The sequence below is a fragment of the Mobula birostris genome, chromosome 5 (genome assembly GCF_030028105.1).
Source record: "Mobula birostris isolate sMobBir1 chromosome 5, sMobBir1.hap1, whole genome shotgun sequence".
In the NCBI taxonomy this organism is placed as follows: domain Eukaryota; kingdom Metazoa; phylum Chordata; class Chondrichthyes; order Myliobatiformes; family Myliobatidae; genus Mobula; species Mobula birostris.
The window spans coordinates 95,680,299-95,704,783 of record NC_092374.1 but is presented as its reverse complement, the minus strand read 5'-3'; the positions used below and the strand labels follow the sequence as shown (position 1 = coordinate 95,704,783).

At 46.6% G+C, this 24,485-nt stretch overlaps 1 protein-coding gene across 16 annotated transcripts in view; it reads left to right on the top strand.

Moving 5' to 3' along the window:
* slc16a13 (solute carrier family 16 member 13) overlaps positions 1–24,485 on the top strand; it is a 135,099-nt gene that overhangs the window by 26,482 nt on the left and 84,132 nt on the right. For 8 of the 16 annotated variants that reach the window (XR_011886049.1, XR_011886048.1, XM_072258468.1 and 5 more), the window contains exon 2: positions 9,532–14,376. The exons of 3 other annotated variants lie outside the window; for them this stretch is intronic. The gene's annotated coding sequence lies outside the window, so the exon portion shown is untranslated. Of the gene's footprint in view, positions 1–9,531; positions 14,377–19,157; positions 19,173–24,485 lie in introns of those variants that run through there. 5 more of the 16 variants (XM_072258462.1, XM_072258459.1, XM_072258458.1 and 2 more) reach the window with 4 other exon arrangements.

Genomic DNA, 24,485 nt, shown 5'->3' with positions numbered 1-24,485 from the left:
GTGGGGGGAGAGGCGAGGTGACGGGTGGGTGCTGATACCGGGGGGGGAGAGGCGGGGTGACGGGTGGGTGCTGATAGTGGGGGAGAGGCGGGGTGACGGGTGGGTGCTGATACCGGGGGGGAGAGGAGGGGTGACGGGTGGGTGCTGATAGTGGGGAGAGAGGCGGGGTGACGGGTGGGTGCTGATAGTGGGGAGAGAGGCGGGGTGACGGGTGGGTGCTGATAGTGGGGGGAGAGGCAGGGTGACGGGTGGGTGCTGATACCGGGGGGGAGAGGAGGGGTGACGGGTGGGTGCTGATAGTGGGGGAGAGGCGGGGTGACGGGTGGGTGCTGATACCGGGGGGAGAGGCGGGGTGACGGGTGGGTGCTGATACCGGGGGGGGAGAGGCGGGGTGACGGGTGGGTGCTGATACCGGGGGGGGAGAGGCGGGGTGACGGGTGGGTGCTGATAGTGGGGGGAGAGGAGGGGTGACGGGTGGGTGCTGATAGTGGGGGGAGAGGTGGGGTGACGGGTGGGTGCTGATAGTGGGGGGAGAGGCGGGGTGCCGGGTGGGTGCTGATAGTGGGGGAGAGGAGGGGTGACGGGTGGGTGCTGATAGTGGGGGGAGAGGAGGGGTGACGGGTGGGTGCTGATAGTGGGGGGAGAGGAGGGGTGACGGGTGGGTGCTGATAGTGGCGGGAGAGGCGGGGTGATAGGTGGGTGCTGATACCCGGGGGGGAGAGGCGGGGTGACGGGTGGGTGCTGATAGTGGGGGGAGAGGCGGGGTGCCGGGTGGGTGCTGATAGTGGGGGGAGAGGAGGGGTGACGGGTGGGTGCTGATAGTGGGGGGAGAGGCGGGGTGACGGGTGGGTGCTGATAGTGGGGGGAGAGGCGGGGTGACGGGTGGGTGCTGATAGTGGGGGGAGAGGCGGGGTGACGGGTGGGTGCTGATAGTGGCGGGAGAGGCGGGGTGATGGGTGGGTGCTGATACCCGGGGTGGAGAGGCGGGGTGCCGGGTGGGTGCTGATAGTGGGGGAGAGGAGGGGTGACGGGTGGGTGCTGATAGTGGGGGGAGAGGCGGGGTGACGGGTGGGTGCTGATAGTGGGGGGAGAGGCGGGGTGACGGGTGGGTGCTGATAGTGGGGGGAGAGGCGGGGTGACGGGTGGGTGCTGATAGTGGCGGGAGAGGCGGGGTGATGGGTGGGTGCTGATACCCGGGGTGGAGAGGCGGGGTGCCGGGTGGGTGCTGATAGTGGGGGAGAGGAGGGGTGACGGGTGGGTGCTGATAGTGGGGGGAGAGGCGGGGTGACGGGTGGGTGCTGATAGTGGGGGGAGAGGCGGGGTGACGGGTGGGTGCTGATAGTGGGGGGAGAGGCGGGGTGACGGGTGGGTGCTGATAGTGGCGGGAGAGGCGGGGTGATGGGTGGGTGCTGATACCCGGGGTGGAGAGGCGGGGTGAGGGGTGGTTGCTGTTACTGTGGGGAGAGCCGGGATGACGGGTGGGTGCTGATACTGGGGGGAGCCCCGGGGTGACAGATGGGTGTCGGTACCGGGGGCAGAGGTGGGATTTCGGGTGGGTGCAAACACTTGGGGAAGTGGTGTGGAGAACTTAGTGTGCCAACGTGGTGGGGGAGGTGCTCGGTGCTGATACCGGGCTGAGTTACAGGTAAACCAGCTTCTGTCGGCAGCTGGGAGACAGACAGTAGCGTGACCGGTGGGTGCCGCTACCGGGGGCAGTTACGGGGAGACCGGGGTGTTCCGGCACCGGATGGGGGCGGGTGGGCGGTACCCGAAGGGAGGGCTGTGAATACTGGAACACGGGTGGGGAAGGGAACCGAGTGCTGGGGGGCGGGGCTGGAGAGAGAGATGTGCCTCGACCCTTGGGCCAAGGATGGGTAGCAACGTTGGCAGGGGTAGGGGTTGGTGGGGTGGGGGCTGCGGTGGTGAGGTGGGTGGTGTGAATGTGGTTTGTTGGGAGAGGGTGTTGGCCAAGGGTACTGTAGCTCCAGAATGGCCGGGGGAAAGGCAGCGGTTTAATTATCATGTGGAAAGATGTGCAGGGTATGGGGGCAGAGGCTGTGCCCTCTGTCTGAGTGGTGTGATTTGGAGGGTTGTGGTTTACCAGAATTAAAACCATTGGGCTGGAGGTGATGTCCTTTGCAGGAGGGCCACTAACCGGTCAGTGATACAGCAACTGACAACTCACCTAGAGGAAAGAACGAGGTCAGTAATTCGCCAAAGCGAGTAGAGGCCGATTCAGCCGGAACAGTTAGATAATTTCCAGGGCAGTGGGAGGTGGGAAGGGCGGTGTAACCTGAGCGTCGTCACCAGCTGATGAGCCAGTCCCTGTTGGCTCCGTGGAGCCTCTGCTTGCTGAGTCCAAATGAAGTTGTTTAATGACAGGTCAGGGAATTCTTCCCCAGGAGGCTGGTGGACAATCATTGACCAGCGTCCCCCTGTTCTCTTGTGATCTGCTTCCAAGAGAGATTGTGAAACGAGGACGAGACTGAAATCTGGCCATAATTCATGGTTGGCTGGAGCAATGGTTTAGTCCTGGCTCTCCAAGCTCTCCCTCCATCGGGCCAGCTGCCTCAGCGTTGGTGCTAGTGTTCAGTGGGGCTGTTACTCTGAGTTGGTACTTCAGACTGCCCTGAGGTCTGGTTCCTGTCCATTGATCTCCATAAAACTAATGCCGTGGAACTGGAGCTTCAAGTGCTCGCAGCGCTTCCCACCAAAGCAAATATTAGTGGGAAGACAGAGGATCGGGAAGTTTTTCAAAACCTGCAGAGAGTAACTAAAAAAATCATTAGAAGGGAAAAGATGAAATATGAAAGCGAGCTAGCAAATAATATCAAAGTGGACAGTAAAAGTTTTATTTTTAACAAACTTGCAAAAAGAGAAATGAGAATGGATATGGGGCAGGAGAAATAATAATGAGGGACAAGGAGATGACTGCTGAACTAAATGAGTATTTTGCATCAGTGTTCACTGTGGAAGACACGAGCAGTGTGCCTGATGTTGAAGTGAGTGCAGTTACTATTACAAGAGAGAAGGTGCTCAAAAGCTGAAAGACCTAAGTCACCTGGACCAGGGGAACTGCACCTTAGGGTTCAGAAAGAGGTAACGTTAGAGATTGTAATGGCATTAGAAATGATCTTTCAAAAATCATTGGACTCTGGCATGGTGCCAGAAGACTGGAAAATTGTAAATGTTACTCCACTCTTTAAGAAAGGAGGAAGGCAGCAGAAAGGAAATTATAGACCAGTTAGCCTGACCTCAGTGGTTGGGAAGATGTTGGAGTCAATTGTTAAGCATGAAGTGATGGAGTACTTGGTGACACAGGACAAGCTAATACGAAGTCTGCATGGTTTCCTTCAGGGAAAATCCTGCCTGACAAACCAGTTAGAATTCTTTGAGGAGATTACAAGTAGGATAGATAAGGGGGATGCAGTGGATGTTGTGTATTTGGACTTTCAGAAGGCCTTTGACAAGGTGCCACACATGAGGCTACTTACCAAGTTAAGAGCCCATGGTATTACAGGAAAGTTACTAACATGGTTAGAGCATTGGCTGATTGGTAGAAGGCAGCAAGTGGGAATAAAAGGATCCTTTTCTGGTTGGTTGCCAGTGAGTAGGACTGGTGTTGGGACTGCTTTTATGCTGTGTATCACTGATTTAGATGATGGAATAGATGGCTTTGTTACCAAGTTTGCAGATAGTACGCAGATTGGCGGAGGGGCAGGTAGTGTTGAGGAAACAGGTAGGATGCAGAAAATTAGGAGAATTGGAAAAAAAGTGGCAAATGAAATACAATGTTGGGAAATGTATGGTCATGCACTTTGGTAGTAGAAATGTGCAGATTATTTTCTTCCTTTTTCAATATTTTTGTTGATTTCTTACATAAAAGAATACAGAGTACAGGAGGATATATATTATATATATCCTCACACACCCCAGCCAACACACTTTTCGTCCGCCTTCCCTCCGGGAGAAGGCTCAGGAGCTTGAAGACTTGTATGGCCAGATTTGGGAACAGCTTCTTTCCAACTGTGATAAGACTGCTGAATGGATCCTGACCTGGATCTGGGCCATACCCTCCAAATATCCGGGCTTGCCTCTCGGTTTTTTTGCACTACCTTACTTTCCCTTTTCTATTTTCTATTTATGATTTATAATTAAAATTTTTAATATTTACTATCGACTTGTACTCCAGGGAGCGGGAAGCGCAGAATCAAATATTGCTGTGATGATTGTACGTTCTAGTATCAATTGTTTGGTAACAATAAAGTATAAGGTATATCAATTACAATATATTTAAATCACACTTATAGTCTCATTACCCCATATTCATGTAAATCAAATTGAATCATAGTATTGAAAAGTAATAATTTTATTATACCAAAAAAATCTAAACCCACTACCAAGAAAAGCTGTTTGGTAAAGAAAGAAAAAAGGAAAAAAATCCTTATCACATAGTAAAACGTATTATTAGCCAACATCTGTATATAATAACAAATCAAAGATTTTGAAAATAGTTCAAAAATGGTCCCCACAATGTTAGAAAGTCTTGTCTAGATTCAGAAATTGAACAATGGATCTTCTCTAAATTGAAGTATGACATAACATCACGTAACCATTGAGCGTGAGTAGGCAGAACGACATCCTTCCATTTAAACAAGATTGCCCTCCTAGCTGTAAGAGAAACAAATGCCAAAACGTGCAAATCAGGTGTCTCCAAGATAATATCTTTTCCTCCAACAATACCGAATAAGGCAGTCGAAGGGTTAGGTTTAAAATTTACTTTGAGAAGTACAGAAAACGTTTGGAATATTTCCTTCCAGTATTTTTCAAGACTCAGGCATGTCCAGAACATATGAATTAATGAAGCTTCTCCATTGTTACATCTGTCACAATAGGGAGATATATCCGAATAAAAACAAGACAGCTTATCTTTAGTCATGTGGGCCCTGTGGACTATTTTCTAAATGGGAATAAAATCCAGGAATCTGAGATGCAAAAGGACTTGGGAGTCCTTTTGCAGAACAACCTAAAGGCTAACTTGCAGGTCGAGTCGGTGGTGAGGAAGTCAAATGCCATGTTAGCGTTCATTTCAAGAGGTCTAGAATACAAGAGGAAGGATGTGATGCTGAGGCTTTATAAGGCACTGGGGAGACCTCACCTTGCGTATTGTGAACAGTTTTGGGCCCCTCATCTTAGAGAAGATGTGCTGGCATTAGAGAGGGTCCAGAGGAGGTTCACAAGGATGATTCCAGGAATGAAAGGGTTATCATATGAGGAATGTTTGATGGCTCTGGGTCTGTACTCACTGAATTCAGAAGGATGCGGGGGGGGGGGGGGATCTCGCTGAAACCTTTCGAATGTCAAAAGGCCTAGATAGAGTAGATGTGGTAAGGATGTTTCCCATGGTGGGAGTGTCTAGGACAAGAGGGCACAGCCTCAAGATAGAAGGGTGCCCTTTCAAAACAGATGCGGAGAAATTTCTTTAGCCAAAGGGTGGTGAATTTGTGAAATTTGTTGCCATGTGTAGCTATGGAGGCCAGGTTGTTGGGTGTATTTAAGGCAGAGATTGATAGGTTCTTGATTGGACATGGCCTCAAAGGTTACGGGGAGAAGGCCAGGAACTGGGGTTGAGGAGAAGATAGGAAAAAAAGAATTAGCCATGATTGAATGGCGGAGCAGACTTGATGGGCCAAATGGCCTAATTCTGCTCCTATGTCTTATGGTCAGTTCAGGTGCAAGGAGGGGAGGAAGGCAGCAGAGACTGGGTGAGTGAAAACACTACTGAGAGGCAAGCAATGTGTGGTAAAAGCTGTCCATTGTGTTCAGTGGATGCACACTGGTCATTTTACTGCCTGGTCTGCTGCTGGTGTTTAGGGCAGCAGTGAATCTCCTCCATCTCTGGCAGTGTTTGGGGCTTCCTTTATTGTGTCAGTAGCTTGGTTTTCAGTCCTGCCAGTCACGCAAGTCCCAGATGGAGACTCCGGAATACTGTCACACTGAGATACAGAAGGATTCTTCATTGCTGTTTCTGTAATAGTTTTGGTTTACCAGTCAGGGTTGTTGGCCCTGAACTGAACCCTGAACCTGGAGGACCAGTGGACCACTCTATGTCTGGCCTCTACCCTTTGACCTGTTTGGCATGGGTGACCCTACCAAGAGCCAAAGCACAAAGCCCTGACTCCAGCCAACACAGCTCTCCAGGTCATTGAGGCTTGCGAGCCTGCAAACCCTACGGCAGGTTTGTGCTCCTCTTGGAGGCCTCTTGTCATTGGAATTTGTTTATTGTTACTTCTCAGTATTATTTATTTATTATTTTGTTTTTGCAGAATTTGTTGCCTTTTACACATTGGCTTTTTGTCCGTCTTTGTGTGTAGTTTTTCATTGATTCTATTGTTTCTTTGTATTTACTGTAAATGCCTGCAAGAAAATGAATCTCACATTAGTACATGGTGACATAGTTCCTTAAGTTTGTCATAGCCGGGGGTGGGGGTGTCGTGGGGAATGGTTTCTACTGACAGGCGGAAGGGGCAAAGGCGGGTTACTGGCGTCTTAACACCAGTCACTGTGGGCAGATGGGACTCGTCGGCCGTGGTTGGCAGCTCATTTAGGAGAAGGAAAACTCTGATTCCAAACCTCTGTTACAGTATACTCACTCATGGGGAAGGCTTTGGGAGTAAACCCCCTGAGGGAAAAATTTGGAGCTGGAGTCCCTAAGGCAGCCTTACATTGAGTTCAATGCTGACTGGCAACTCCTGCGACACTGCTGGTTCCAATCGTACTGCCCAGGTTTGTGTATCGAGACTGCTAGGACACAAAATTCATGGTCGACGCTGACCAATGGTGGCCTCAGAATATAGGGACTTATACAGTGGCATGCAAAAGTTTAGGCACCCTTGGTCAAAATTTCTGTTACTGTGAATAGCTAAGTGAATAAAAGATGACCTGATTTCCAAAAGGCATAAAGTTAAAGATGACACATTTCTTTAATATTTTAAGCAAGATTGCTTTTTTATTTCCATCTTTTACAGTTTCAAAAGAACAAAAAAGGAAAAGGGCCCGAAGCAAAAGTTTGGGCACCCTGCATGGTCAGTACTCAGTAACACCCCCTTTGGCAAATATCACAGCTTGTAAACGCTTTCTGTAGCCAGCTAAGAGTCTTTCAATTCTTGTTTGGGGGATTTTCGCCCATTCTTCCTTGCAAAAGGCTTCTAATTCTGTGAGATTCTTGGGCCGTCTTGCATGCACTGCTCTTTTGAGGTCTATCCACAGATTTTCGATGATGCTTAGGTCGGGGGACTGTGAGGGCCGTGGCAAAATCTTCAGCTTGCACCTCCTGAGGTAGTCCATTGTGGATTTTGAGCTGTGTTTAGGATCATTATCCTGTTGTAGAAGCCATCCTCTTTTCACCTTCAGTTTTTTTACAGACGGTGTGATGTTTGCTTCCAGAATTTGCTGGTATTTAATTGAATTCATTCTTCCCTCTACCGGTGAAATGTTCCCCGTGTCACTGGCTGCAACACAAGCCCAAAGCATGATCGATCCACCCCCGTGCTTAACAGTTGGAGAGGTGTTCTTTTCATGGAATTCTGCACTTTTTTTTTTCTCCAAACATACCTTTGCTCATTGCGGCCAAAAAGTTCTATTTTAACTTCATCAGTCCACAGGACTTGTTTCCAAAATGTATCAAGGTTGTTTAGATGTTCAACTGCAAACTTCTGACGCTGAATTTTGTGGTGAGGATGCAGGAAAGGTTTTCTTCTGATGATTCTTCCATGAAGGTCTTATTTGTGCAGGTGTCGCTGCACAGTAGAACAGTGCTCCACCACTCCAGAGTCTGCTAAATCTTCCTGAATGTCTTCTGCAGTCAAATGGGGGTTTTGATTTGCCTTTCTAGCAATCCCACAAACAGTTCTCTTGGAAATTTTCTTGGTCTTCCAGACCTCAACTTGACCTCCACCATTTCTGTTAACAGCCATTTCTTAATTACATTACGGACTGAGGAAACAGCTACTTGAAAAAGGCTTTGCTGTCTTCCTATAGCCTCCTCCTGCTTTGTGGGCATCATTTATTTTAATTTTCAGGGTGCTAGGCAGCTGCTTAGAGGAGCCCATGTTGCTGATTGTTGGGTCAAGGTTTGAGGAGTCAGGGTATTTATAAAGCTTTGAAATTTACATAACCTGGCCTTTCCTAACGATGATTGTGAATGAGCCATAGCCCTAATAAGTTAATTAAGGTCTGAGACCATGGTGAAAATTATCTGAGAGCTCGAATCTCTTGGGGTGCCCAAACTTTTGCATGGTGCTCCTTTCCTTTTTTTCCACTCCAAAATTGCACAAAGCAAAACAAAAATAATACACTAATCTTGCTTGAAATGTTGAAAAGGATGTTTCATCTTTAACTTTATGACTTTTGGAGATCAGTTCATCTTCTACTCACTCAACTATTCACAGTAACAGAAATTTTGACTGGGGGTGTCCAAACATTTGCATGGCACTGTATGTACTTTGATGATATATTTACTTCGAAGACACATTGAAAAGTCTGTCTTGCATACTGTTGATACAGATCAGATCATTGCACAGTGCACTGACGTAGAACAAGGTAAAACAATAACAATGCAGAATAAAGTGTAACAGCCACAGGGGAGGTTAAACACAAGTCAGGAGTAAAGTACAAGACCATAACGAGGTAGATTGTGAGGTCAGAGTCCATCCTATTGCATAAGAGGCCCGTTTAAGAATCTGATCACAGCGGGGTAGAAGTTGTCCTTGATTCTGGTGGTACATGCTTTCAGTTTTGTATCGCCTGCCTGATGGGAGAGACCATAAGACATGGGAGCAGAGTCAGGCCATTCTGCCAATCGAGTCTGCTCCACCATTCCGTCATAGCCGATTTATTATCCCTCAACCCCATTCTCATGCCTTCTCCCTGTAACCTTTACTAACTGAGCACCTAAATTTACTCCAGTTTGAATATGCCCAATAACTTCACCTCCACTGCAGTGAGCTCCATCGAGAGGGGAGAAGAGATAATATCCGGGGTGGGTGAGGGCTTTTGATTCAGCTGGCAGCTTTACCAAGGCAGCGGGAAGTGTAGACAGAGTCTGTGGAGGAGAGGATGGTTTCTGTGATGTGCTGACTTGCAAGGACGTGGGTTCATGTCTCTCCGGAAGCTTCTGTACATTAAACAGGCTGATCCTGCTGGTAAAGCTGCTGAGGGAATGGTTGTAGAGGATGCCATGTTGGAATGGGAACAAAAATTAAAATGGGTGGCCACTGGGAAATCCCGCCTATTGTGGCAGACGGAGTGAAGGTGCTCAGCTGTTGGTTGGAGTCCATTGTGGATGTTGTTCTAGCTGTCGATGTGATACAGTCTGCAAGCTCGAGCAGTGGGATGCACAGAGCAAGCTGTTGCCCATGCACCAAGGTCCTCCTCTCCACCCAGCTGGTGAATGGCACAGAACGATACAGGTCTCTGGTATGATCTTATAGAGTTCCCTTAACTTTATAGAGTGTATCCTTTGTTTCACAGAATCCTGGTTAACCCCTTCCATACCGGATGCAGTGATTCAAATCGATGGATTTGCCATATACCGTCAGGATAGATTGATACAGTCTTTCAAAAGCAGAAGTGGAGGAGTATGCCTCTTGATCTCCTCTTGGTGCACAAATATATCAATGCTGTTGTAATTCTGCTTGCCAGACCTGGAACATCTCGCAATTAAGTGCCGTCCATTTTACCCACCATGGGAATTCTCCGGGGTCATTTTGGTAGCTGTATACATTCCACCTCAGGCCAATGTCAAGCAGGCTTTAGATGATCTGAGCAGTGGGATCAACATACCCGAAACAGCGCACACTAACGCCTTCACCATCGTTTGGGGGGATTTTAACCAGACCAGTCTGAAAAAAATCACTAAGCAATTACCATCAACAGATCACTTGCAATACCAGAGGAAACAACACACTGAACCGTTGTTACACCACCGTCAAGAATGCCTACTGTGCTATTCCACGCCCTCACTTCGGGTAGTCTAATCACCTGGCTGTACTTCTGCTCCCTGAGCATAGGCAGAGACTGAAGACTGCAGCACCAGTAGTGAGGACCAAGAAGGTATGGACAAGGGAAGCGCAGGGATGCCTACAGGACTGCTTTGAATCGGTGGACTGGACTGTATTCAGGGATTCATCTTCGAATCTGAATGAGTATTGCCAAGTGCAAGAGGAATTGATGTGAAAGGTGAGGGGAGTAATGGATTAAAAGGATTATATATGAATGCACGGAGTATAAGAAATAAAGTGGATGAGCTTGAGGCTCAGTTGGAAATTGGCGAGTGTGATGATGTAGGAATAACAGAGACATGGCTGCAAGAGGACCAGGGCTGGGAAATGAATATTCAGGGGTATACATCCCATTGAAAGGACAGACAGGTGGGCAGAGGTGGTGGGTTGGCCCTGTTGGTGAGGAATGAAATTCAGTCACTTGTGAGGGGGGACATAGAATCAGGAGATGTAGTATGGATAGAACTGAGAAACTGTAAGGGCAAAAAGACCCTAATGGGAGTTATCTACAGGCCCCCAAACAGTAGTCTGGATATAGGGTGCAAATTAAATCAAGAGTTAAAATTGGCATGTCACAAAGGTAATGCTACAGTTGTTATGGGGAATTTCAACATGCAGGTGGACTGGGAAAATCAGGTTGGTACTGGACCCCAAGAAAGGGAGTTTGTGGAGTGCCTCCAAGATGGATTCTTAGAGCAGCTTCTACTGGAACCTACCAGGGAGAAGGCAATTCTGGATTGAGGGAGGAGCTGGCAAAAGTTGACTGGAAAGATACCCTAGCAGGGATGACAGTGGAACAACAATGGCAGGTATTTCTGGGAATAATACAGAAGGTGCAGGATCAGATCATTCCAAAGAGGGAGAAAGATTCTAAGGGGAGTAAGAGGCGACCATGGCTGACAAGGGAAGTCAAGGACAGTATAAGAATAAAAGAGAGGAAGTATAACATAGCAAGGATGAGGGGGAAGCCAGAGGATTGGGAAACTTAAAGAGCAACAGAGGATAACTAAAAAGGCAATACGGGCAGAAAAGATGAGATACGAAGGTAAGCTAGCCAAGGATATAAAGGAGGAGAGCAAAAGCTGCTTTAGGTATGTGAAGAGGAAAAAATTAGTTAAGACCAAAGTTGGGCCCTTGAAGACAGTGATGGGTGTAAACAGGTACTCTGAATCTGTCTTCACTAGGGAAGACACAAACAATCTCCCAGATGTAATAGTGGCCAGAGGACCTAGGATAACGGAGGAACTGAAGGAAATTCGCATTAGGTAGAAAATGGTGTTGGGTAAACTGATGGGATTGAAGGCTGATAAATCCCTAGGGCCTGATGGTCTGCATCCCAGGGTACTTAAGGAGGTGGCTCTAGAAATCTTGGACGCATTTATAATCATTTTCCAATGTTTTATAGATTCAGGATCAGTTCCTGAGGACTGGAGGGTAGCTAATGTTATCCCACTTTTTAAGAAAGGAGGGAGAGAGAAAACAGGCAATTATAGACCAGTTAGTCTGACATCAGTGGTGGGGAAGATGCTGGAGTCAATTATAAAAGATGAAATTACGACACATCTGGATAGCAATAACAGGATTGGTCCGAGTCAGCATGGATTTACGAAGGGGAAATCATGCTTGACTAATCTTCTGGAATTTTTTGAGGCTGTAACTATGAAAATGGACAAGGAAGAGCCAGTGGATGTAGTGTACTTGGACTTTCAGAAAGCCTTTGAGAAAGTCCTACATAGGAGATTAGTGGGCAAAATTAGAGCACATGGTATTGGGGGTAGGGTACTGACATGGATAGAAAATTGGCTGGCAGACAGGAAACAAAGAGTAGGGATTAATGGGTCCTTTTCAGAATGGCAGGCAGTGGCTAGTAGGGTACCACAAGGCTCGGTGCTGGGACCGCAGCTATTTACAATATACATTAATGATTTAGATGAAGGGATTAAAAGTAACATTAGCAAATTTGCAGATGACACAAAGCTGGGTGGCAGTGTGAAATGTGAGGAGGATGTTATGAGAATGCAGGGTGACTTGGACAGGTTGGGTGAGTGGGCAGATGCATGGCAGATGCAGTTTAATGTGGATAAATGTAAGGTTATCCACTTTGCTGGCAAGAACAGGAAGGCAGATTACTATCTGAATGGTGTCAAGTTACAAAAGGGGAAGTACAACAAGATCTAGGTGTCCTTGTTCATCAGTCACTGAAAGTAAGCATGCAGATACAGCAGGCAGTGAAGAAAGCTAATGGCATGTTGGCCTTCATTACAAGGGGAGTTGAATACAGGAGCAAATAGGTCCTTCTGCAGTTATACAGGGCCCTGGTGAGACCACACCTGGAGTATAGTGTACAGTTTTGATCTCCAAATTTGAGGAAGAACATTCTTGCTATTGAGGGAGTGCAGCGGAGGTTCACGATAATTCCCGGGATGGTGGGACTGTCATATGTCCAAAGATTGGAGCGACTGGGCTTGTATACACTGGAATTTAGAAGGATGAGAGGGGATCTGATTGAAACATATAAGATTATTAGGGGATTGAACACGCTAGAGGCAGGAAACATGTTCCCGATGTTGGGGGAGTCCAGAACCAGAGGCCACAGTTTGAGAATAAGGGGTAGGCCATTTAGAATGGAGTTGAGGAAAAACTTTTTCACACAGAGGGTTGTGGTTCTGTGGAATGCTCTGCCTCAGAAGGCAGTGGAGGCCAATTCTCTGGATTCTTTCAAGAAAGAGTTAGATAGAGCTCTTAATGATAGCGGAATCAAGGGATATGGGGAGAAGGCAGGAACGGGGTACTGATTGTGGATGATCATCCATGATCACAGTGAATGGCGGTGCTGGCTAGAAGGGGCGAATTACCTACTCCTGCACCTATTGTGTATTGGAGTATGCTGCAGTTATTACTGACGTCATTAAAACCTGTGTAGATGACTGTGTGCTGACAAAGTTTGCTGTACATTTCCAAACCAAAAGCCGTGGATGAACCAGGAAGTACGTCGTCTGCTGAAGGCTAGATCTGTCAGGCTGGCAACCCAGGCCTGTACCGGAAAACACGGTATGACTTGCAGTAGGCTATTTCAAGGGTGAAGAGACAATTTTGAATGAGGTTGGAGGCGACGTCGGATGCACAGCAACTCTGGCAGGGTTTGCAAGACGTTACTTCCAGCAAAGCGAAACCCAATATCATGAATGGCAGCGATGCTTCACTACCAGATGAACTCAAGGCCTTCTATGCACGCTTTGAAAGGGAGAACACAACTACAGCTCTGAAGATCCCTGCTGCACCTGATGACCCTGTGATCTCTGTCTCAGAGGCTGAAGTTAGGCTGTCTCTGAAGAGGATGAACCCTTGCAAGGCAGAAGGTCCCGATGGAGTACCTGGCAAGGCTCTGAAAACTTGCACCAACCAACTAGCAGGAGTATTCAAGGATGTTTTCAACCTCTCACTGCTACAGGTAGAAGTTCCCGTTTGCTTCAAAAAGGCAACAATTATACCAGTGCCTAGGAAGAATAATGTGAGCTGCCTTAATGACTATTGCCCAGTAGCACTCACATCAACAGAGATGAAATGCTTTGAGAGGTTGGTGATGACTAGACTTGACTCTTGCCTCAGCAAGGACCTGGACCTGTTGTAATTTGCCTATCATCACAATAGGTCAATGGCAGACACAATCTCAGTGGCTCTTCACAAGGCCGTAGACCACCTGGACAACACACACAGCTATGTCAGGATGCTGTTATTCGATTATAGCTCAGGATTTAACACCATCAGTCCCACAATCCTGATTGAGAAGTTACAGAACCTGGGCCTCTGTACCTCCCTCTGTAATTGGATCCTCGGACTTCCTAACCGGAAGACTGCAATCTGTGTGGATTGGTGACAATATCTCTTTCTCACTGATGATCAACACTGGCACACCTCAGGGGTGTGTGCTTATCCCACTGCTCTACTCTCTATACTCATGACTGTGTGGCTAGGCATAGCTCAAATACTATCTATAAATTTGCTGATGACTGTTGGTGGAATCTTAGATGGTGATGAGAGGGCGTACAGGAGTGAGATATGCTGACTAGTGGAGTGGTGTCACAGCAACAATCTTGCACTCAATGTCAGTAAGATGAAAAAGCTGATTGTGGAATTCAGGAAGGGGAAGACAAAGGAACACATACCAATCCTCATAAAAGGATCAGAAGTGGAGAGAGTGAGCAGTTTCTGAGTGTCAAGGTCTCTGAGGATCTAACCTGGTCTCAACATATCGATGCGGCTATAAAGAAGGCGAGACAGCAACTGTACTTCATTACGAGTTTGAAGAGATTTGGTATGTCAACAAAAACACTCAAAAACTTCTATAGATATACCGCGGAGAGTATTCTGACAGGCTGCATCATGTCTGGTATGGGGTGGGGGGGGGGCTACTGCACAGGACCGAAAGAAGCTGCAGAGGGTGTAAATCTAGTCAGCTCCATCTTGTGTACTAGCCTACAAAGTACCCAGGACACCTTCAAGGAGCGATGTCTCAGAAAGGCAGCGTCCTTTATTAAGGACCCCCAGCAACCAGGGCATGCCCTTTTCTCACTGTAACCATTAGGTAGGAGGTACAGAAGCCTGAAGGCACACACTCAGTGATTCAGGAACAGCATCTTACCCTCTGCCATCTGATTGCAAAATGGACATTGAACCCTTGGATGCTACCTCACTTTTTAAATATATATTTCTGTTTTTGCACGATTTTTAATCTATTCAATATACTGTAATTGATTTATTTATACTTCTTTTATATTATGTATTGCATTGAACTGCTGCTGCTAAGTTAGCAAATTTCATGACACATGCTGGTGGTAATAAAGCTGATTCTGATAGTCACCGTTTTAAGAGATTTTAACTCTCCTGCCTGCATGATAACTATTCTACCATCAACCCACGAAAATGAGCCAGTCTCCTTGTTATTTGTGGGTCTTGCTCTGTCTGCACTGATGGGAAAAGGTTTTGCAGAGTTGTCTTAAGAGGCATAACTTGTGGGATACACAAGGGTTACAGTGATTTCTGCTCAAGTTATTTTGAATTTACTCAGGTTCCTGCAAGTGATGACAATCAGGTTTGTTCTCGCTCTCGTGTGCTGTGAAATTTGTTGTTTTGCGGCATTAAATGTAGTTACAAAAATAGATAGTGAGGAACTGTTCGTGGGTTCACGCCATGGTGGAGAGGCTTGTGAGTTCCTGGGGGCGACGCCGTCTGGAGCTTGGCTCCTGGAGGGTCACCATGTTGGGAAGGTCAGAGGGGGGCATCCAGACAAAGAGCAATTCAACCAGGACCTCAGTGGTGGAAGCTAGCAGAAGATGATGACAAATTACAACGGCAGTGAAGGGTCCCCAGTGGTCTTGCATTCCATTCCACTAGACCCTAATCCCGACCCTGACCTGTCAGGAACAGTGTGGTGAGTGCACTGATATAAACCTCCCCATGTTAAGCAAAGTCATGCACAGGCACTTTCTGTTAAGGGAACAACTCCCAGGGAGAATATTATACTGAGTGATTGCACAACTACTACATGGGTTCATGGACTTTTCAGAAATTGGGTGGCAGAGGGGAAGAAGCCATTCCTGAATCATTGACTGTGGGTCTTCAGACCTCTGTTCCAACTCACTGATAGTAGTGAGAAGAGCACACATCTTGGATGGTGAGGGTCCTTAAAGATAGATGCCTCTTTCTGGAGGTACTCCCTTGTGAAGATGTCCTTGATGGCGAGGAGGGTTGTGCTCCTGGGTCAGTCTACAATCCTCTGCAGCCTCCGTACACCTGTAGAAATTTGCTTGAGTCTTTGGTGACATACCAAAGCACTGCCACCATCCAGGACATAACCTGTTCTCATTGCTGTCATTAGGAGGGAGGTACAGGAGCCTGAAGGCACACACTCAGTGATTCAGGAACAGCTTCTTCCCCTCTGCCATCCGATTTCTAAATGGACATTGATTCCATGAACACTACCTCACTGACTTTTTTCTCCCTTTACACTATTTGTTTAACTCTTTAAATATATATACACTCACTGTACTTTACAGTTTTTACATGTACTGCCACCATATATCAACAAATTTCACGACATATGCCTGTGATATTTTGAATTGCCTCTGACTCCTTATGAAGCAGATGTGCCTTCTTGGTGACTGCATCAATATGTTGTGCCCAAGATTGATGCTCCAAGATGCTGACACCCAGGAAACTGCTCACCCTTTCCACTGCTGTGAGGACTCTTGTGTGTCCTCCCAATTTCCCTTGCGTGAATTCCACAATCAATTCCTTGGTCTTGCTGATATTAAGGGCAAGCTGGTTGTGAAAACGCTCAACCTGACAATCTATTTCACTCCTGTATGCCTCCTCGTTGCCAACGGCAATGGTATATCCACAAATTTATAAATGATGTTTGAGCTGTGCTTGAGTGTGGAGATAGGAACAGTGGGCAGAATCATGTTTAATATCACTGGCATATGTCATGAAATTTGTTGTCTTTGTGGCAGCAATACAAACGTAATACATAATAATAGAAAACATGAATTACAGTCAAGGCTGATTTATACTTGTGCGTCAAATTGATGCCGTAGGTACGGGGTAGCCGCGAACCCTATGCAGTGCCTACACGGATCCCTAAGCCGTAGCCTGACGCGCACCTCTCCCAAAATGTAACTACGCGTCGTGGCAATGCAGACCGCAACAACTGTGATTGATCTGTTTGGTAGCATTGCATTTCCTCCTATGCTGCAATAGCTTGCCATTGGGCGACTGAAGGGCAGGGAAGCAACTCTGGCTGCAATACTTTCCATAAAGCTTTACAGACCTCCGAAATTTATGGAGGACACATCTCGCTTTTATGAAAAAAGACGTTCACTTTAAACTTTACCCCGAGAAGGACTACCATGACCATGAAGCCTGTGCACAGGTAGGTGTGTGCGCATGCGTGTACGTGCCCGAATTGCAGAACGACGCAGACACACCAATGCACAAGTATAAATGCTCACAATGGTGTAGCCCACTTGCGTAGGCTATGGGGCAAGCTAGTACACACAAGTATAAATCAGCCTTCAGAGTGAGTGAGTGTGTGTGAGTGTATATATATAAAATTAAATAATGCAAAAAGATAGGAAAAATAAAAAAGAATTAGTGAGGTAGTTTTGATGGGTTCAATGTTTCAATGTCCATTCAGAAATCGGACGGCAAAGGGAAGAAGTGTTCCCTTCAGGCTCCTCCCTGATGGTAGCAGTGAGAAGAGAGCATGACGCGTGTGTGGGGGTCCTTAATGATGGACGCTGCTTTGCTGAGGCACCACTCCTTGAAGATGTCCTGGATGCTGTGGCGGCTAGTGCCGATGATGGTGCTGACTAAGTTTACAACTTATTTCGATCCTGTGCAGTAGCCCCTTCCTCACCAGATGGTGATGGAGCCAGTTAGAATGCTCTCCACGGTATATCTGTAGAGATTTGCGAGTGTCCTTGGTGACATACCAAACTCTTAGTGAAATATAGCTACTGTCGTGCTTTCTTTGTAGCTGCATCGGTGTGTTGGGCCCAGGATAGACGCATCTTTGAGGTGTGCTTGTGTTGACTGTCAGCAAGGAGGATATGTATTTACTGATCTGCACTGACAGAGGTCTCTCGATAACGGATTTGAGGATCCAGTTGCCAAGAGTTCACAAACCCTGCCTGTTTAGCAACTATATTGAAACTGAACCCTTTTGAGTTCTGCTGAATCCAGGCTCAGAGCCAACTCTGGGCCTTATAACTTTCCAGCAGATATTGACTGTGGTTGCATTGAGGTTATACCAGGTCAGAAGGGTTTGCATTAGTGGAACAGCTCACCACAGGCCTGAGAGGTTATGCCTGCTCGGAATCAGGTAGAGTGCTGGGATGTGAGGAAGGAGTGGTTCCCATAGTGGTATGCAAAGAGCTGATGTGGAATGGTCAGGGGTGTGAAGTCAAGGTGTCTTTTCACCTGAAGCAACAAGGTGGCATACAGGAGTCAGGAAGATCAGCTGGTTGACTGGTGTCACAACAACAACATTGCACTCAGTGTCAGTAAGACAAAGGAAGGGTAAACTGAGGGTAAAGACCTGGTGCCTAATGAGGGATCAGCAGTTTCCAGTGTCAACTTCTCAGAGGACCTGTCAGCCCAAGATATTAATGCAAGCACAAAGAAATGCCAGAGACTATATTCATTTAGGAGTTTGAGGAGATTTGGTATGTCACCAAAGACTTCAGCAAATTCCTACAGATGTACTGCGGAGAGCAGTCTGACTGGTTGTGTCACCGTCTGGTATGGAGGCACTGGGATTGCAAGGGGCTACGAAGGGTTGCATGCTCAGCCAGCCCTCCCCAGAGCCAGGGGCAAGTCAGACCTTCCCTGAGGGAGGCAGGAATAGGGAATTTGCTGCTCCAGGGGGTGTTACTGCTTTGAGAAAGCAGACGATTTATTACAATGTTGAACAGGCCCTTCTGGCCCTTCGAGCCGTGCCGTCCTGCAATTCCCATTTAACCCTAGCCTAATCACAGGAAATTCACAATGACCAACTAACCTACCAACCAGTACGTCTTTGGACTGTGGGAGGAAACCAGAGCACCCGGAGGAAACCCACGTGGTGATGGGGAGAACGTACAAACACACATGGTGATGGGGAGAATGTACAAACACACATGGTAATGGGGAGAATGTACAAATATCACAAATGACCTGACTTGGTTCACTGCCAAGAAGGCCCACCAGCACCTTTACTTCCTGAGAAAACTAAAGAAATTTGGCCTGTCCCCTAAAACCCTCACTAATTTTTACAGATGCACCGTAGAAAGCATTCTTCTAGGGTGCATCACAACCTGGTATGGAAGTTGTCCTGTCCAAGACTGGAAGAAGCTGCAGAAGATTGTGAACACGGCGCAGCACATCACACAAACCAATCTTCCGTCCTTGGACTCACTTTACACGGCACGCTGTCACAGCAGTGCTGCCAGGATAATCAAGGACACGACCCACCCAGCCAACACACTTTTCGTCCCTCTTCCCTCCGGGAGAAGGCTCAGGAGCTTGAAGACTCCTACGGCCAGATTTGGGAACAGCTTCTTTCCAACTGTGGTAAGGCTGCTGAACGAATCGTGACCTGGATCTGGGCCGTACCCTCCAAATATTCGGACCTGCCTCTCAGTTTTTTTTGCACTACCTTACTTTCCATTTTTCTATTTTCTATTTACGATTTATAATTTAAATTTTTAATATTTACTATCGATTTGTAATCCAGGGAGCGGGAAGCGCAGAATCAAATATTGCTGTGATGATTGTACGTTCTATCAATTGTTTGGCGACAAAGTATGAAGTATAGAGTATAACTCTTTACAGACTACGGCCATTAATGCGGGGCGGGTGGTGGGGGATCTCATTGAAATCTACACTATATAGAAAGACCTGGATAGGGTGGACATGGAGAGGACATTAGCAATAGTGGGAGAGTCTAGGACCAGAGGGCACACCCTCAGGCTACATTTTCTCCCCCCTTTCGAACAGATAAGGAATTTCTTCAGCCAGAGGGTGGTGAATCTGTTGCCACAGCTGTCTGTGGAGATCGGATCACTGGGTATATTTAAAGTGGAGGTTGGTGAGGATGGCCCAGTAACTTTGCAACCGGTGCATCGCATTATAGTGCTAGTTGTAAAATGGGATTTAATTCCTCTGCTGTCTATGCTCAGTGTCACCACATGGGTTTCCCTCCATGTTCCCAGATTTCCTCCCGTATCACAGAGACGTACTGGTTAGGGTTAGTGCTCTGGTTCCCTCCCACATTCCAAGCATGAGCAGGTTAGCAGATTAATTATTTTAATAATTAATTTGATTAATTTGTGGCAATTTGATAAGCAGGAGGCAAAGGGTGGGAACTGACTGGCTGCTGGTGGCTAGTATTCCACAGGGGTCTGTGTTGGGACAGATCCTTTTTGCGTTGTGTATCTGATTAGGGTGATGAAGTTGGTGGCGATATGGCCAAGTTTGTGGATGATACGAAGATAGGTTGAGTAAGCAGAGAGGCTACAGAAGGACTTAGACAGATTAGGAGAATGGGCAAAGAGGTGGCAGATGGAATAAAGTGTTGGGAAGTGCGTGGTCATGCACTTTGGTAGTAGGAGTGAAATCATAGAAGCAAAGGGACTTGGGAGTCCTCGTGCAGGATTAACTTGCAAGTTGAGTGGGTGGTGAGGAAGGCAAATGCAATGTTAGCATTCGTTTCGAGAGGACTAGAATGTAATGTTGAGGCTTTATAAGGCACTGGTGAGCCCTCACTTGGAGTATTGTTAACAGTTTTGGGCTGCTTACCTAAGGAAGGATGTGCTGACACTGGAGAGGATTCAGTGGAGGTTGACGAGAATGATTCCGGAATTGAAAGACCTGTCATACGAGCAGCGATTGGTGGCTCTGGCCCTGGACCTGGACCCACTGAAATTTAGAAGAACGAGGGGAGAGCTCATTGAAACCTATCAAATGTTGAAAGGCCACAATAGAGTGGATGTGGGAGGATGTTTCCTTTTGTGGGGGACACTAGGACCAGAGGGCACAGCATCAAAATAGAGGGATGTCCATTTAAAACAGTTGATGAATTTCTTCAGGCCGGTGAGTGGTAAATCTGTGGAATTTGTTGCTACGGGCAGCTGCGGGGCCAAGTCATTGGGTTTATTTAAGGCAAAGGTTGGTAGATTCTTCATTAGTAAGACTCGACCTAACGACTGAACAACAACAACAAAAGGTTATGAGGAGAAGGCTGGAAAATGGTTAAGAGGGAAATGGATCAGTCATGATAAAATGGTGGAGCAGACTTGATGGGTCAAATAGCCTAATTCTGCTCCTATGTCTTATGGTCTTATAATCGGGCAGTGTGGGTTCATTGGCTTGGAAGGGCCTTCACTGCGGTGTATCTCTAAATATATTTGTTTAGCGGTAATAGTATGGTGCAACACATAACAAGTTAAAACAAATTAACGGTGTAAAGGCAGAATTAGTGAGGTAGTGTCTTTGGGTTCCTGGACCATTCAGAAATCTGATGGTGGAGATGAAGAAGCTGTTTCTAAAATGTTGAATGTAGGTCTGCAGGTTCCTGTAACTCCTTCCTTCGGATGTTGATGGTCTTTTGTGATGGATGCCACCTTCCTGGGGTAACGTCTCCTGAAGATGCCCTCAGTGGTGGGGAAGGGTTGTGTGGAACTGGCTGAGTCTACAAACCTCGGCAGCCTTTTGAGATCCTGAGCATTGGAGCCTCCAATGCAAACTGCAACATAACGATCAGGTAATTTAGTTTGAATTGCCTGTTAATGATTAAATATTGGCCAGAACACTGAGGATAAGAAATCCCCAACCAGTTCAATAATAAAACCTCTTGCAGTTCTATTTCGACCTGATGGGACGGTTCGTGGCTTGGTTTAACGTTCTACATCAGAGGACAGCTGGTGTTGCACCAGCCCACATTATGTGACACTCGAAGGGAGAATTAACCTGGGTCTATATCGCTTCACGGGTAATTATTCTATCAGAAGGCCAGGTGGGATGGTAGGATTTAAATATCCTTGTGTTCAATATTATTATGAAATGAGTGACTTCAGTTATTTGAACGGACTAAAACCAGTTCTTTCAATGGGAAGAAGGAACAGGAGCCTTTGTTCCCACACCACCAGGTTCAGGAACAGTTATTATCCTTCAACCACCCGACTCCTGAACCAGCACAAACAACTTCACTCACCTCAACTCCGAGCTGATTCCACAAACTTTCAAGGACTCTACAACTCAAGTTCTCAGTGTTATTTATTTATTTTTAATTCACAAAATTTGTCATCTTTTGCACTTTGGTTGTTAGTTGAATGACATCACAATGAAACTTGAACTTGAGCCACACAGACTATTGCCCCAAGGTTCGAGGGACATTTGTTATCGAAGTAAGTATGCAGCATACAACTCTGAGATTCGCTTTCTCCAGATAGCCATGAAACAAAGAAAACCATCTAAGCCTTTCAAAGAAAACCTCAACCCCCTTGCAAATAAAAACAAATCATGCAAAGAGTACCAAGAAAATCAAACTCCAAATAATCAAATTGCACAAACAGCAACAAGAACATCAAACCCCAACCCTCCACACAAAAGAAGAAACAAATCATGTAAACAGCAACAAGGGCATCAAGTCGGAAATCCCTGACCCCCACACACAAAAAAACCCAATCAAATCATGCAAACAGCAACAAGAAAGAATGGGCTAAAACAGAGAATACAAAACATGAAATTGAAAGAATGCAAGAGAACTACAGTCCAATTTATAAATCACAGACCCAGAACTTCAATATCATCCTCCGACAACATTTGAATGCAGGGGTCTTCCCTTGGGAGCAGTGAGTGAGAGGTTGGCAGACAGCACTGAATCGTGATTGTGGGCAACATTGGCTTCTCAAACTTCCACTAATGCCCCGCCTCCCCCTCGTATTCCATCTGTTATTTATTTATATACACACACATTCTTTTTCTCTCTCCTTTTTCTCCCTCTGTCCCTCTCACTATACCCCTTGCCCATCCTCTGGGGTTTCCTCGCTCCCCCTTTTCCTTCTCCCTGGGCCTCCTGTCCCATGATCCTCTCATATCCCTTTTGCCTATCACCTGTCCAGCTCTTGGCTCCATCCCTCCCCCTCTTGTCTTCTCCTATCATTTTGGATCTCCCCCTCCCACTTTCAAATCTCTTACTAGCTCTTCTTTCAGTTAGTCCTGACGAAGGGTCTCGGCCTGAAACGTCGACTGTACCTCTTCCAATAGATGCTGCCTGGCCTGCTGCGTTCACCAGCAACTTTGATGTGTGTTGCTTGAATTTCCAGCATCTGCAGAATTCTTCGTGTTCCTTGTCTATAAGCTTCAGGCCCCGTGGCCGCTCACTTCCTGGAATCTTCTTGGAGAAAGCAAAGCGCCAGATCACTCAACTAGATCACAGAAACACATTTAAAATAAAAAGATGCAGAAGAAGTAAAAGAAACAGTCTTGTGGTCTATGGGGAAGATGTTGCCCGAGTTAGCCATTTTGACCGAATGGTGTCAGCAAACCACTTTTTCCACCATTTTGTCAGTCTTTGTGTGTAGTTTTCCATTGATTCTATTGTATTTCTTAATTTTCCTGTGAATGCCCACAAGAAAATTCACCTTGAGTAGTACATGGTGACAAATATGTACTCTGCTAATAAGATTCACTTTGGACTAGAGGGATTGTTAAGGGGAGCTTGAACAAAGTCACTTAATGTAGTCTCGGCAGGTCTGGCAGCATCCATGGAGGGGAATAAACAGCATTTTGGGCTGAGACTGTTCCTCGGTTCTCTATAGATGCCAACTGACCTTCTGAGTTCCTCCAGCATTTTGTGTGCGTCACATGATTTTCAACATCTGCAAAATCTCTTGCGTTCATTTGATGTGATCTGGCATTTTTAGAGTGAGCAAGGGTGTAAATTACAGTCACCCATGTTGTGGTTGTTTGGGTAACTGAATTTGCATATTATTACCAAATTCTCTGAAATTTTTTTTTTAAAAGCAACACACACAAAATGCTGGAGGAACTCAGCAGGATAGACAGCATCTAGGAAAAGAGTACAGTTGACATTTTGGGCTGAAACCCTTCAGTCCTGCCAAAGAGTTTCGGCCCGAAATGTTGACTGTTTACTGCTTTCCTAAATGCTGCCTAGCCTGCTGAGTCCCTCCAGTGTTTTGTGTGTGTTGCTTGGATTTCCAGCATCTGCAGTTTCTGTCTTGTTTGTGACAATTTTTTAAAGTTTGCATTTCTTGTCACCTGTGTTGATGATGCAGCATCACGTTACGGAAAATCACAACACCGTTCCGGACCATATTTTAGGAGTATAGACCCCATAACACTGATGGCTGGGGATTGCCTGTATTCTGATTCCTACGCTGAGGAGGGTGGTGATCAGGGGATTAAGAGAGGAACCAGAGAGAGGGAGATGAGGAATGTTTTGTCGTAGCAAGTTGCTGTGCCCTTGAAGGTTGATGGAAAAGAATTTGTAAGGGGCAGAAGAATTAGATACCACCAAGAGGACCACAACCACGTCATAGTTTGGAGGTTTGAGTGTTTCGGTGACCTGGAGAGTTATGTTGGCTGGAGTCAGGGCTTTATGTTTTAGGTTCTTTGTAGGGTCACCCATGCCAAAAAGGTCAAAGGGTAGAGGTCAGACTAAGAGTGGTCCACCGGTCCTCCAGGTTCACAGGTTCAGTTCAGGGCTAACAACCCTGACTGGTAAAACAGAATTGTTACAGAAACAGCAATGAAGACTCCTTCTACATCTGAGTGTGATGGTATTCCTGAGTCTCCACCCAGGTCTTGCATAAGTGACAGTAGTGAATACTGAGAGGGGGCTACTGACACGATGAAGGAAAC